A 15,771-nucleotide genomic window follows, 5' to 3' on the forward strand; every position below is an offset into this window, starting at 1 on the left:
TTGTCTCTGCTGGAGTACATCTCATTTTTTCTCTGATTGCCTTTTCTTTTAGAGACTTGGTTTTGCTTAAAAGGCCATCAGAAAACAAGAACAAACAACACACCCACTTTATAAGAACAAAAAAAACTCAAAAATCATAACTCAATGACTGGCACCTAAAGGCTTTTACAAGCACATAATTTTTAACAAGTAGGACTGGCAGCTTTAAGGGGCTAGTGTTATCACAGCAACATTTGAGTTAAAAAACGGAGCAACAAAAAGAGACATGTTCTGACACTCACAGCAATATACAGCAAGCAAAGAGTCCAGAAAAATAAGGAAACAAAACTAAAAAAAATAAAAAAATAAAAAAAAAAATCAATTGAAATTGAAATCTACTAATAACTGGAGATTTGGATAAAACCACAAGATGAGTGAAGCGAGAATTGCAAGTGATTCCTCTCAGGGAATCAAGTGACTGATCACAGGCATTTTAATCTACTCTATTTTAGTTACAATTCAATCAAATGTATGATTTAAAGTGGAAAAGCAAGCATCTTGAGGAAGTAATCTATATGAGCATAATAGATGTGCATAATTTTTATAGAAAATAAATCAAGGTAGAGGTGCCAGTGGGCTTGATTTAATTGCAGAGGGAGAAGAGTGACCATTTTCTGGCAGAGAACTTTGATGTGCTTGCAGAAGAACTCGTGTTTTTAAAATTATCGTGTACATCAGAAAAGGGCAACAGCTGCACAGCAGTAACTTGACATGCAAATTCCTGTCTTTATTCAGTCCACGTATACACATGCTGATAAGAGATTTAAGTAGAAAAATATTCATTTTGCGTCATCACATGTAGTAGGGATATAGTTGTTTGCTCTGAAAAAAGCTTCTTAAAACCAAGAAAAACATGCTATTTCACAAGCAAGCAGCAAAACATTTGGATTTTCATTGCTGTTTTAACCTTATGAATAGAAATAGACTGAAGGGTAAGAGCTGACCATAAACTGACAGGTGTTGAGAGCAAAATTTCTGAAAGAGCATAATAAAAACAAATGTCAGAATGAGCAGTTAGTTTAAATATTTCACAGTAAAGACAGAAATCCAGGTAAACTGGTTTTCCCCATAGAAATAAGAAGTTTTTTAGATGTGGCTCATACCACGCTGGCTGCGCATTTGTCTATCAGCTTTCATCACTTAAAACTGACCATGCCAACAACAGAAGATGCTCACCTGTTCCTGGATAGATTGGTTCTGGCGGTTCATTACAGGCTCTGGTTTTTTCTCACTGACAGGAGAGAAATTTTCCCTGCACATTTTCCCTGCGCAGTAACTACAGACCAGAATCTCTTGTTTAGGGTGATGTGTATAGTGGGAATCTTGAACTAAGGCACGTCCATAGTGTGTCTCCCTCAAATGCAACAGGATCAAGACTGAGAAGGCTCTCAGATTTTTTCCTGAAGTAACTGATAATCCTGTCCCTCTCTGCACTCTACTATTCATGACCCTGGTAAAAACTATCTTCAGCTTTCTTTCTCCATTCTGATCCTGCTCTGTTTTTTTCCTGTATCTTCCTAAGTCCTCACATTCATAACTCCTATTGACTTCTTTTTCTGTAAAACATTTTCCAATCCTAATAGTCCCCCATGTGGTAGTAAATTTATTAATATTTAACATTTGAAACATCTATCTAAGAAGTTTACCCTAACTAAAATCTGTGATTGTTTCTAACCCCTCACTGCTGAAATAAAACAATACTGGGTGTGTGGCTCCTGTAGGCTCCACCAAGAACCACATGTTCATGTCACCTTATTAGAAGTGTAGTAGCTAGCAAGCTACTTAAGGGATGGATATCTGGCTTTGTTAACATTTAAATGATTGCTTTTCCTGAGCTATTCCTTTTTTCCTGGGTGATAGTCTGGTTCTCTGAAATCAATTGGCAGAGAACAGGAGAGCAGATGAGGGGATGCTTGTTCGAGTGTTCCCACTACAATCTGCACTTGCAGTACTAGGCACATGGAATACCCAGGTCCCAACACCCATAAAGCACACTCTTCCTGAAATTACAGTAGATCCCAGTCACAGTATTCTGTGCCTACAATTACACAAATCATCTCTTAGAAAAACTGATCATCAGAAGGACACAGACATATTTAAGACAGTCACAGGCAATCCACTCATCTAGGGGACTGAAAAAGCATGCAAGCTGCACTTAAAAAAAATTTTAATGTAGCTTAATGTGCCTTCAGAAGCTTTCCTTATATTAACCACATCAATTACTATGTCTTGTCATCATTTTGAATTATGATAATCAGAAGTTTTAAAGAAAAAATGGCAAGATTGCCCAAAAATATAAAAGCATATGTCACATGAAAGAAAACACATTAATTAGTGAGTATCATAAACACATATCTGAAGGGAAGATATCTATTGGAGGAGGCATGTCTGCTTTTAAATCAGCAGGCTGATAAATATACGTACTAATCTATGGATTCTCCAACCAGAGTCAGGACTAAAGTGCAAAGGTGTGGGCATGCATGCTTAGGATGCTGCATCTGGAGGGCTGTGTCCAATTCTGGGCTCCTCAGCACAAGAAAGACAAGGAGCTACTGGATAGGGTCCAGCAAAGGCCACAAAGATGATGAGGGGTCTGGAGCATCTCTCTGATGAGGAGAGACTGGAGCAGCTGGGAGTGTTTAGCCTGGAGAAGAGAAGACTTAGAGGAGATCTCCTTAGTGCATATAAATATCTCAAAAGTGCCAAGAGGATGGTGCCAGACTCTTTTCAGCAGTGCCCAGCAACAAGATGAAGAACAATGGCGATAAAGTAAAAAAAACAGTTTCACATCTTTACACTGAAGGTAGCAGAGCACTTGAACAGGCTTCCCAGGGAGGTCGTGGAGTCTCCCTTTCTGAAGGCATTCAAAACCCACCTGAACGAGTTCCTGTGTTACCTGCTCCAGGTAACTCTGCCTTGGGAGAAGGGTTGGACTGGATGATTTCCAGAGGTCCCTTCCAACACTAACAATTATGTGATTCTGTGATATGAGTGTATAAGAAAGAGCAGGAGAGCTGCTCTGTCAGCAGCACTAAGTATGCCAAACACTGGGATAGGGAACACAGGGCAAGAGGATGAATCTGAGCACCTTCCCTGCTCAATAGAGATGACCCCCAAAAAGTACACTGATCCTATATGAATGAAGACTCAAAGTTTCTGATTTTACTATTCCAGGGCCATCTGGGGTTCTAAGCCAAAGCTTCAAGCAGCTGAACAGCCTTTTTAAGAAAAAAATAAACCATGAAGTCACACTGCAACATGCTCAAACACCAAAGTGCACAAAAGCAAAGCAGGAAATTGAATGAACTGCAAAACCGGTGTTATGATTACCAGCAGTAGACACAAAATATATATCTGACAAACCCAAAACAAAACATTGTCTGGATGGACAAGTAAGAATAATTTAAAAAGAGGATTCTATGCATACACAAGAATATCTTCCCCCCATCCCCTCAACTTTTAAAGACAACCACATTTCCAGTCCAGTACATAAACTTGCACCTCATTACCAGAGACTGCTTGAGTGACTGCAGGATGGAAAAGGTTATTATCAACACCACAGTGACCACTTCTTCACTTTTGTGACTCAGCCCATCTCTTTCACCCCATCTTCAGTACTGCAAACTAGGATGTGCAGCAACATTTATTATGAATTTATTCCCCAAACAAAAGTCAAAGGATTAAGCAAAACCTATTACTGCCAGTACAGTATTGGAGAACTAATCAGTAGTTTAACAAGACCTGATTTTCTTCAAAATTTATTATTCTAGAGGATTTTGGATTTTGTCTGGTTATGTGGAAAAGATAAATCAATGCAATGTAGAAAGGAAGCAAGCACATTATAATGGAGACTGAAGAGACAAAGGAGGTCACAGATATACACCTGTTTTCTAAATTAAATTTAGCAGCTTTGAAAGTTCCTCAGTAGACAGCCCTGCAGAAGGAAGCCCTTCGTCTATAAAAGATGCAGAGCATATATATTAGAAGTGCAGGCTGAGCTGTATGAATAAGTCATAAATAATATAAGTCATTGAATTTCTACCCACCTCCTGCCAGAATGGAGCAGGAACAGCTCATGATTTTCAGATAAAGTTTGTTATTCAGAAATTATCTATGAAGTCATCTCCATGAATTGCTATTTACTTATACCTTCTGCCTGAATAGATACTTGCTCTTATTAGCTGTTGAAAATTTCAGCTGTTTTGAATATTTGGTATGTAGCTCACACAGCCCATCTCTCCTCTTTCCCTGAGCATGGGCACTTATTGAGAACTCACGAAACTACACATTTTAATCTCAAACCTGATTCAATTATTTGTTTTCTGTGAGCCTGGTACAAACATTTTCTTGCAAGCAGTAAAGTGTTCACAATATTGGCACAAGCTGTGCAGCCACACTGAAGGAGCTCTAGACACCAAGACCTGGGCTCTAAGCCTTCGTCAGGTAATCAACTCTCAATGCTCAACTACCACCTGCATCAGAGCCTCTGTCTTTAAAAGCCACTAAGAACAGATGAAAAGTTTGCTATAGAGGACCCAGATATTATTGAACTCATGCAATAATTACAAAACTGGAAACATTCATGGAAGCTTTCTGAGCTGTATTTACCCCAGATCCTCAATACAGATACAACATTCACCTGTGAAACCCCCCTGCCCTCACACAAATCACACAGGTTTTGGTCAAAGACTACGTTACTTGTACAGAGTTGGACAGCCCAGAAGATGTTCCAAATGGCTGTTTGAAATATAGAAATGTAACAGACATTACTATACACTTCGCAAAACTGTGTCTTGTTTTGATTTTCTTTTTTTTAATTTTCCACCATTTCTAGTCAGATATTTACTTGGCTCATTTACACAAAAAGCACTTGTCAAACATATGGTCTGAACTTCTTAAAGGTTTACCTCCAGATGTGATATCTTCAATCTGCTGTCAGTAATCTCCAAAGGAAGCTTTTGAAATTGGCTTTCCTTCAGGATCCTAGTGTAGAAGGGCCCTTCCTTTCTGTGTTAGGAGCTTGAGAGATAAGGTAGACATTTGGTGGTTGTTTTCGGGATTTTTTCCTTTTCTTATTTAGGAAATATTCCCCCTTATGACAGACTTTGACAGACTCTTTGAACACAAAGAAAGCTACTGAGCTGAAATATGGTTGTTCAGGATATGGTTGTTCAAATCAGTCACTCTTGAAACAAGAATCCCACAAGGCTATCCCTAGAATAGTCCAAAAAACTGAGGAAACAGTTCTATCATAAAAACATCATTTTGTTAAAACCCAAAACATTTCAAAGGAATGTATTTTATTTGGCTATAATGGAAATTTGACAGCATTAAAACACTTTGGATTTAATTTTATGTAAAACAAAGGCAAATATCTGTTTTCTTCAACAATTTGAGCTATGAATAAAAAAGTTAACAGAATACCAAAGTAAAAAAAAAAATAATAATTTGATTTCAGCTCCAACACAAATGCTTTTATTATCTCAGATAAGTTTAGAGGGATGGTTATTTTATATTTTCAAAAGCCAACTTGGCTTTCCAACAAAAACAAACCCAAAACTTCCTGCCCAATCTTGGACCCAACAATTAATCTAGATGACAAGCCTGCTAAAAGCGTCAGTATACTTATAACTTTTGTTATACACCTACGCACCAAGTTCAAAGAAAAATGCACAGCAAAACAACAGGCAAACCCAAAGAGAAGCTTGGAGTTCAATGTTTAGTTGTAGACACCACAGATTTTGCATCCTATCTCCAAACAGGCATCACAATGAAGCCTGAACATCAGGCTCATCCCCATTAAAGTGCAACAGCAATTTTGGGATGAATTGCTAAGCGATCCAAGGCCAGATTTTAAAGGTCAAATGCCTGTTGTAGAAATATTATGCTTGTCAGCAGCCTTGGCTGATGCAAAAGATGGCACTAGCACAGAAATTTGACTACTACCCATCAGTACTAGAACAAGTCCCCGAAGAACAGTGCTAAGGTACATTAATAGGGCAATGTGGAATAAATATTTTTAAAATATGAAGTTGTACTTCTGCCAAAGCAATTTACAAGCACTCAGGCGAAACAGTCACATTACTCTTAGCATACAAAGGATTTCTAAGCACAGCTAAGGAACATGCCCGGGATTATTTTCAATGTTCAATGCCTAATGGAAAAAACAATGGTCAAAAATATCCTCTTTGATGTAAATGACATTTGAATCACACAGAAAAGTAGTAAACACAATAGTAGCACATGTTGCCAGAATCTTCCAGCTATGGGTACCCAAATGGTTTTTAAAAGGTAGTTCTTTCAAGTAACTCATTACCTGGTTTCACAAAAAAATTGCAGTTACTCAGAGGAGTTGGGTGACTTGCTCAAGAATATTCAAAGTCAGGCAACAAAGGTGCAGTGGCTGCCCTGTGAGCAGACACCTGCTCTCCTGACTTCCAATTCCCCAGCCCAGCGAGTAGGCCAGCAGCACCTCTCCACTGCAGCAACACATGACAAGCCTTCAATTAAGGGCTGTCTGTCTGATACACTCTCTACCCACTAAGATACATTAACCAAGATGTTATGCATACTGCAGCAAACACATCCACAAAATAATGAGAGGATGAAACAGCAGCTTTCACACCAAGCAGGACCTCACTGAGGTGAGTGATGCCAATATCTCATCTTTTCTAAAAGCTTGGCTACATCTTTAAAATATTTGGAAGCGTAAATACTGCCTTTGCATTTTACGACACAATAAAAAGTGGTTTAATACAGCAATAAAAACTCAAATATGCCTTGACAAAGTTATTTTAAACACAGGTCTTATGCCCATAGCTACTAAGTTGTAGACAGATTTAATTTCAGAAAGGCCTTGACACAATACCATTTTAAATGAAAGTAAAATATTCGGCATATCAAGACTTACTAAATAAATCTCAGGGGTTTTATGGCACTAATGAATGAGTATGAGCACATTGGGACTTCTGAGTAATTTGCACTAAGGTTATATATTGTAGATGCAAAACCAGAAAGTAGCATATGCCCTAGTACTGAAAATGGGGTTATGACTGGGGTACAAGCAAGAATATTTACAACAGTGACCTAGGGCACAAGCAAGATCAAATCAAACAATTAGAAGCATCATGCACTGTGTTCTCCCTGTCAAAACCTCACATAACTAAAACAATGGAAAATTAGAGTTAATTATGCTCGTTTGCAGCAATCAGTGTTTCGTAACTCAACCCTCAGCGAGGCACATGAACCGCTTCACATCCACTGTGAGGAAGAGGATTTAACTTACATTATTTCCCAGCCATTGGGGTGGGAGACCAAGTAGCCAGGGACCCATTCCCTACCCAACCCAAGTTCACAGCACTAATCACCCCCCCTCCAAGCATCAAGGAGCCCCAGCTGTCCCCAGCAGCCATCAGGGCCAGCCCCAAGGCCAGGAGGTTGCCCCACACACACTGCAGTGGCAGCCATGCAGTCATGGCCAGTGCACCCCCCACCCTGGCCAAGCAGGAGAGGGATGGACAAGCGCCTATGGCAGGTCTGCCCCAAGGGGGTCTGGTGGGGGTGACAACAATTTTGGCTTTAAAAAAGGTTGAGTTCAGTGTCAAGAAGGAAAGAATTTCTTCTCACGCTGCCAACTCAACTGCTCAGAAGCTGGATTAGCAATTTCTTATTCTATTTTCTAACACACAGTTAAGCCAAACTTTTGCATTTCAACTGAAATGAGGCAGGCACTGCTCTCACATACATTGACAAGTCTGACTGAACAGTGGTCTCTGGCAGGGGAGTAATCTCTATCTGGCACCAACAGCCCCAGAGCTACATCACCTGCGTGACACTCCCCACAAAGGCCCCTTCACTACCTTCAAACAGCAGCTGCTGCTGCAGCTCACAGGGCAGGGAAAAGACAGCTTTTTTCTGAACAATGACAGTCAATTCCAGGACTGTTAAACCTTCAGGGTAATGAGCCACAGAGGATGTTTACCTTAAACATACAGAGTGTGTGAAATAGGACAGCATAGGTATGGCTTTTGTAAAATAGTTCAATCCGACTTTGAAAAAAATCACAGGGAACAGAAGTTATAAAGCACAGAAAAAGCAAATTCTACAGCATACGTAATTTGCGCAAGAATTTTATTTGCTTATGATTTTTTTTTCTTTTGATGTGGAAAAATATATTAAAAGGGGCTTATATCATCTTAATCAGAGTTATTTTGTGTTCTGGCAGAGCAGCCTGGTACCAACTGTTCTTATCCTCACCTGGCATCAAGTACTTTTCCCTTACCAAGATTAGTCAGCACGCTTCCAAGGAATCAAGGTGGTATTACAGCAAGATAAAAATTAAAATACACAGCATCCTCAAATCATATGCAAGTAATTGGCAGAAACAAGACTCAGTCTTCTGATTTAGACACTGCAGAGCCCTCTTCTTGTTAATTAAAAAAGGTCAGGTGAATGATTTAGATGAGCAATTCAGAAGAATCATGAACCTTCTCAAACCTTTGTTCAAAATAAGAGCTGAAGTTTCTGGAGACTCATAAAAAGCTAACTTTAGTCACACACAGCCTTGTGCATGCGAACATACACAAGTGCACACCCTGAGCTCTCCACTTTCTCCTACCCTTCCTGCATTTACCAAGCAGTAAAAGTGTCAGAATAATCTTGAAGAATAATGCCTGTGTCAATAGAAAATTTTCCACCCCACACTGCCTTCACTAACACCAAGTTCTTGTTCAGAGAAGGAATTCTGAAAAGAGCTTGACTGTTTTTTTTAAAAAAATTAGCTCTAGGAGTGATGAAAGTAACAAGGAATAAAATTTTGGTTTTGTTAACCAAAAAACATTTTAATGAATGCTATTTTGTGCTTGACTTTTTAAAATGTCATTCAGTATGCACAAAGACATAGGAGAAGCTTAAAAAAAACCCAAACACTCGACTGTTTTTTGGCACTCTACAAAAGCACCTTTAACCACGATTTTTTTAACACTTAAATGTGAAAGAATATCTTTTTTGAAAACACTGCTCAAAAATTAGTTTATTTGCTTTTCCTCAGCATTATCAGTGGCTCAAAGGAGCATGAGATGAGCTGAACTCCTGTCCTCACTGTGACTGGTATGCAAGCTCTAGTCCAATATCTGTATAAACCATTTATGCAGGATCAGGGTGGCAGAAACCCTGGCAACATGAGCACCATGTCAGTGCCATAGTGATACACCTGCCAGCTGGAGAGGGCTCACAGCTGATCTTCCTGATGTGTGCAGGGGAATGTGGTCCTGCCCATATATATCTCCATAAAGATGCCTGCAGCAAAACCCCAGCCTAACATACATTAAAAGCTTATCTACCCATGGCATGATCAGGAGAGTCAAAGCAAATCAGCCAAAGGTACAGAGTTAAAGCCAAGAACTTAGAGTATTATTAGATGAAAGTTACTTTTAGGAGGGAATACCAAGAGGATACCTTAAACATGTTTTAAGGCAATATACTCTGATTTCAGAAGTCAATTGATTTACCTTTTCAAAGTACACATGTGAATAACAGGAAGATAGAAAAGAAAGCAGAAAAGGCAGCAAATGGCGGCTTTTAGTAAGTACTGGTGTTACATATGTATCATCCAAATAAATGTTACTACTCCCACTTAACATGCCATTTAAAACCACACTACAATAAAGGTATGGGAACTTTTTTTGCAATTTAAGAAGTCATTGAGACTGGGGGGTTTCATCTCAGGGCAGCACAGCTGCATTCCCAACTCCAGAGCTGAAAGAAGAATTATATTTAGAAGGCAGTTGCATATCAGAAACACTCAGGCTGCTCGAGAATGCTCTCTGTTCTAACACCTTTATTCTTACTGTGCTGGATCTGTGTTTCTCTTTTCCCAAAATCAAGATTATAATATTAGATCCCATTACAATTTACCACCAGTAACTCCAGTAGGTCTCGCCTCAACTGTCAGCAACTGTCTTTTCGATCTGAGACATCAGCAACATGAATTAGTAATCCATTATCTTTCACAAGAAAAAGTGCCATTTAGTTTTACAACTAAAATTACAATCAAAAAATGTGATAAAAGAGTACAAAATGTGTAAGTATATCAAATATTATATACAAATTACATGGACCTCAGACATGGAAACCACTTTTTGTAGCTCAGTTCTGCCATATCTGCCTAAAAAAAAAGTCCTGAACTCTGTTACCAACTGCTTCATTTTACTCTTTCACCCCTTGATGCTCAGCTTCTTCCCCCTATACCTACAGCAAATAAAGCCTAGAGAAAGTCTTGTAGTGCAGAAATCTGTGTCATTAAACCTTTTGGGGTTTTGCATTACTTAACCATTTCTTAGCCAAAAGTAAATCCTTATGAAGTCTTTTCAAACCTTCTAGAGTCTATTCCTCATAGCAAAAGCATTCTGCACATATCAGGATTTAAATTCCAAGTTTTTCTTCGCTTGAGATTTTATAGCTTTAAAATGAAATTATCTAAAGTTTTGTTCAAAGCATTCTTAAATAAGTTTCAAGGCACAATCCATTAGAAGAAAAAAATTCAAACTGCATAGTACAAAGTCTGGCTTCTGCACAAGTTTCTACATGATTCAATTTTGGTTGACTAACTTGACATTCATACACCATATTGAGCAAATTAGAACAGTGAGTATTCGATAAGACACTGACACTGTACATAAATTTAAGATAATCCACCAGTTGCAGTTCCTTACTGAGCTGGTCTCCTATATGTGATTCTTTTAAGGCCATAAATATTTCAGAGAGATAAAAAAAGGCTTTAAAGAATCCTCCCATCCCCCAAATAAAGCATGAGGTCAGGAACATGGAAAAGGTGCAGAAATAATCCTGGCCTGACATTTTGGCCACAGGTCATTTTCACTTTTTAAAAACTGATTTAATAAACCTTGAAAAGTTTTCTATTTTATATTTTACCTGCATCAAATTATTCAAACTAATCTGTTTATAATTGCATAGGTGAAAAATACAACTTCTAACCGATGAATCAATCTAAATAGCATTTGAATTACTGCTTTTATAACCCAAGGCTTATGTTTCCCCCCCTCCCTCCCAAAAGGCTATGTATTCTTTACTTGCTCATCTGCAGGAATTTACAGGTGTTAAATTATCCACGGTAAGCCTTACCTTTTGTTCCCTGATTGCTATCAAAAGCATATTGAGAATTACAATAGAAACATATTGAGAATTACAGAGAAAAAGTTAATTAAAAGTTTGAATAGAAGCCCTAGAAAGTTCAAACAAAAGATTTTTCCCTAGTTCATACCAAGGTCTGGCTGCATGCATAATTACACATAAATCAGACTGTAACTTTGTGCTTTTCTTCTTCAATAAAAAAAAACCTTTTCCCTTCAATTTAGCTATATGTTTATAAATAACCAGGGCTCCTATTACAGTCAATATCTTGTGGATGTGATACTAAAGTGATAAGATATGCACAAAAGGACCAAAAAGTTCCAGTAATTTGTATTGTTGGGGCAGCTTGCCAGTTTTCCCCTCTAAATCTGTCCTAAAAATAGAGGTCCTCTAATGTAAAAAAGTTTCCTAAGTATCCACCCTAGTTTAAAGATGAGTTCCTTCAATGTCAGCTTTCCACAAATATAAATGATTGAATTTAGCTCATAAATGTCATCTGAAAGTAAATTTGAAGATTGCTGCCTCCAATATTCATACCAAAATTGCAGATTTTATGTTAAAGACCACTGTCTGACATAAAGAAAGAACCTTCTTTATCCACATCTCTCACTACAGCCTTGGCACACGAGTACTTAAATTAACTAGGAAAAGATCAAATTACACTCCTTGGATGCACATAGATTTTTTTTTTTTTTTTTACTTACTTCATTTGACAGTAACCAAAACTTAAAACTATCTGTACGTCTCAAAACCCATCACAGTACAATTTTATTCTCAAACAAGCTGTTAGTGACCACGGTAGAAATGCTGTTAAAGGGAATTCAAGCAGACAAGACAAGAGGGCCAAGGCAGAGCCATTAGGACACATGCCAGCACAATAAACAAGGGTCTTCTGTGTCAATAGATCTGGGAACTTGATAGCTCCCCATCCCACTCACTCCCACACAATACATAGCCTTAACCATCACAGGACACGAGGCAGAAGCATTTCTTAATAATACATTTTCAGCCTTGAAAAAAAAAGGCTAAGTTGCAACTGCCATTATTTTGCTACCAGTTTCCTTGAGGCAGATTTGATTAAGCATCACGAGTGCTCACGATTCCAGTTTCTGTGACCAGTTTGAGTAGTTCAGACATATCTTTGTTCATTAGTTGCAGATTTAATACAGGCTCTGGGACAGCACCTCTTCCAGTGTGAAGCTGGCATGAGAGAAAAGACCTAAGTTTTATAGTAGTGCTGTGGTCATAATGGTGTTGAGAGGTAAGACTGGTGAAGGGGGGTAATAGCTTTTATTTAGTCATCCACTGAAACTGAACAAACAAACAAACAAAGAAAACCAACAATAAAAACCAAGATAAATTCTCTTTTATATATTTAAGATTTTAAGAGTCAAAGTGGAAGGCCATATTGCCAAGATAGCAGACATGAAGCATGCTACAACTTAAAAAAATCATGCGTAGAAACCCTGATCATCACACTATCCTGACCTGGGACAAGTGGAAACAGGTATCACCACCTGTTAGATTCTGCCTTTTTCCTCAGAATTTGCACTTCTGTCTCTCCAGCTTTCCTCAGTAATATTCCAACCATACAAACTGCTTTTACCAGATGAAAACACACCACACTAAAGTAAGTATAAAACAGAGCAACACATTTCCACAGCAATAACTACTCCTCCTCTCCTGCAGCAGCCGTCAAAATCCATCCATCCTACACACACACACACTTTCTAGAATGTACTACATTTCATTTCTTTGCCCTCAGGGAGGAACTAGACAGCCACTGTGCAGTCAGTTAACTCATGGACTTGTCTATGAAAGACAAGAACACAACGTCTCACAAAAAATCTACCTCTGCTCTCTATCTTCAGGTAAGACTTTAAAAAGTTAAAGGTAGCAAATAAGATTAGTAACTCTAGTGGATACTACACGCTCAATATTAAAAATAATCAAGAATTTAGAGCGACCATTTTGTAGCCCATTGGAATTTATCCTCTTTCCACCCCAACTTCCCCATGTAGGGGCACAGGCGAGCACGTCTCCTAAGAATGTGAGATCACAAACTTTTCAAGCAACATATGCAACAGAAAAGTATACATAAAAAAAAATATCCCTTATCCCTGTACTTGTTTATCTTCTACTAGTCTGCAAGTGATATAAGAGCTTTCTCCTGATAAGGAAAAATGCAGCTCAGAAGCTGAATGTCAAGGAAACTGCTCAGTTCCACTCCATAGATTAAAGAAAAAAAAAAAAAGAGAAGATACCGAGCTGTGTAAAAGTCTCAAACAAATAGTAAATTCAAGAAAACTGCACTCTGCTTCTGACCATTTTATAAGGAAAAAAGTAAAATATTCCTTCAGTAAGTTCTTAATTTCTAATTATATACACAGCTAGAACCATACATAGAAATAGCTAGCAGTTAGGTATGGTTGTCCTCTCCTTCCTTAATTGTTAGCTAATCCTATATCTCTTTGTTTTGGAAGTTGAGAATGTGATGTGGCATACAAGTTGTGTTCACTTTGCACCCTTATTTTCCCAATGGCATTCCTGCCCCAGCCAGCACAGGGCAGGGTAAGACAGAGTTGCTACCTCCCAGACAAAAAGCTTCATTTACTGCTCTCTTTCCTGTAGCACAGGAACAGAAACCTCACCAGGCTGAAGGAGATGGAGCAATACCTGCAGCACAAGTTCAGTCATCTCTGACAGGCCCACAGCTCAGCTGAGGTGACAAACACCATCCGTATAAAGACACCTTTTCCAAGCCAAGCCCAGAAAGTGTTTGCAGTTGCATGTAGCTGTGCACACGCTGTAATATTAGTTCTATTATTCAGACACATAAAAAGTTTGATTAGTATTTGTTCATTTGCCTTTAGTATCCTTTTAGTTCCTGTTAAGTCTTATTCTGAAGGGCTTTTAGCACCTGGCAGTTGTAGCAATCCTCACTGACTAATACTAGGGCATACAGACACACAAATTATCTTTCAAATACATTTGAAAAGCATCAATAGAAGTTATATTTGCAAATATGTATGGGAGCATTTAAGTAAATGCAGCATACTACTTCAAAAACTACAGACCCATCAGTGAAACCATTAAGCTCAGCACTTTTACCTTCCTTTAGTTGCATTAGAAATGACTGCTTGAGGTTGGCTGAAGCTCCTGTTAATGGACTTTGAATGGAGTACACTTTCTCCGCCCCCTGTTTTAGAAGCCTCTCATCCTATTTCAATGTGCATCTTGTCCCTCCACTTGGCTGGAAGTTGCTCTCCTGTGTACCAATTAGCTCATGACCAGGTGGAGAGTTATCTCAACCTTGGCAAGGCTCCCCTCATAAGCTGGATCTGAAGCATTACAGTTCAAACTCCACTTCCAAATGCAGTCACACACATGTCAGACAAAAGGGCATACCAGCCCCACATGACTGGTGTTGGTGCTTTTGTAGCACCACTTCACAACACTGGGAAAACAGCCATTACTTGAACAGCAGGCATTTACCTCCAGATGCTCCAGCTCTTTACTTCAGTACCTCAGACAGGTGTAGGGGTTGGTTCACGAGGTCAGCAGCCAGATGTTTTGCTGAAGGCAAATACATGACAAAGCTATAGGAGAGCCCAGCTATTCTCACCAGATGAGGTGACCTGTGAGGAAGAACAGCATACTTAGCCTCTCACCGCTCCCTGGCTGCAGGACCCCTCTGGCATCACACCACAGGCTCACCCTCAGTAAGGTACTCTCCATGCTGCTTGGAAGCCCTGCAGGAGTCTCCACACATGTCAGGGTATAGCAAAAACAAGCTAGGCCACCAAGGCTATCCTGCAGCAATGAGAGTCCTCACTGGTCAAGCTCCAAGAGTATCCAAGAAAAGAAGGTCCAGCAGCAGTTAAGTCCAACCAAGAGTCTAGATTATAAGGCAATCTCCAAGCTATAAGGCAGATCTGATGCCAAGCAGGAAGCCAGTCCACAAGTCAGCGTTAGGATCAAGCCCAGTAATTGCCAAGCTGGCCCACAATGTTGGACAAGGTCAAGCCAGGAACTCAGACCAGGTGTAGATGTCCAGATCAAGAAACTCCACCAGCACAGAGAGAGCTAGAGAGGAACATTCCTCCAACAAAGTTCAAACATGGAGCAAGAGCCCAGACCTGCATTTAAGAGTAAGATGTGGGAGGAGGCCCCAGGTGAGACTCTTTAGGGCCATAAGGCTTCTTAGTGCTCCCCAGGGCCTTAGCAACATGTGTCTGCTGTAATTCCTTCCACAGGGTGTGTTAGCACAGAGTGAGGTGTGGTTCTGGTGTTGCCATGGTTTTCTAATTACTCAGTGAGCTGGTTGGTCTCCTTCCTCAGCTATCCCCAATACCCAAAGAGACCTGTACCACTGACAACCCGTACATAGGACATGAAAATATGGAAACAGTATTTCTTGTACTCCGGTATATTCTTTTGAACACTTTATGATTCTGTTTCCCTTCTGGGAGACTTTGGCAAACCAAGTACGTAAATGCAGTTCCCCAGCAATGCACAAACCATACTGAATGGGTGGTTCACACCTGACCCTTGTAGTGTTGATTTCCCATTCATTTCACC

This window comes from Manacus vitellinus, unplaced genomic scaffold (assembly GCF_001715985.3).
Source record: "Manacus vitellinus isolate BGI_N305 unplaced genomic scaffold, ASM171598v3 scaffold_28_pilon, whole genome shotgun sequence".
NCBI lineage: Eukaryota > Metazoa > Chordata > Aves > Passeriformes > Pipridae > Manacus > Manacus vitellinus.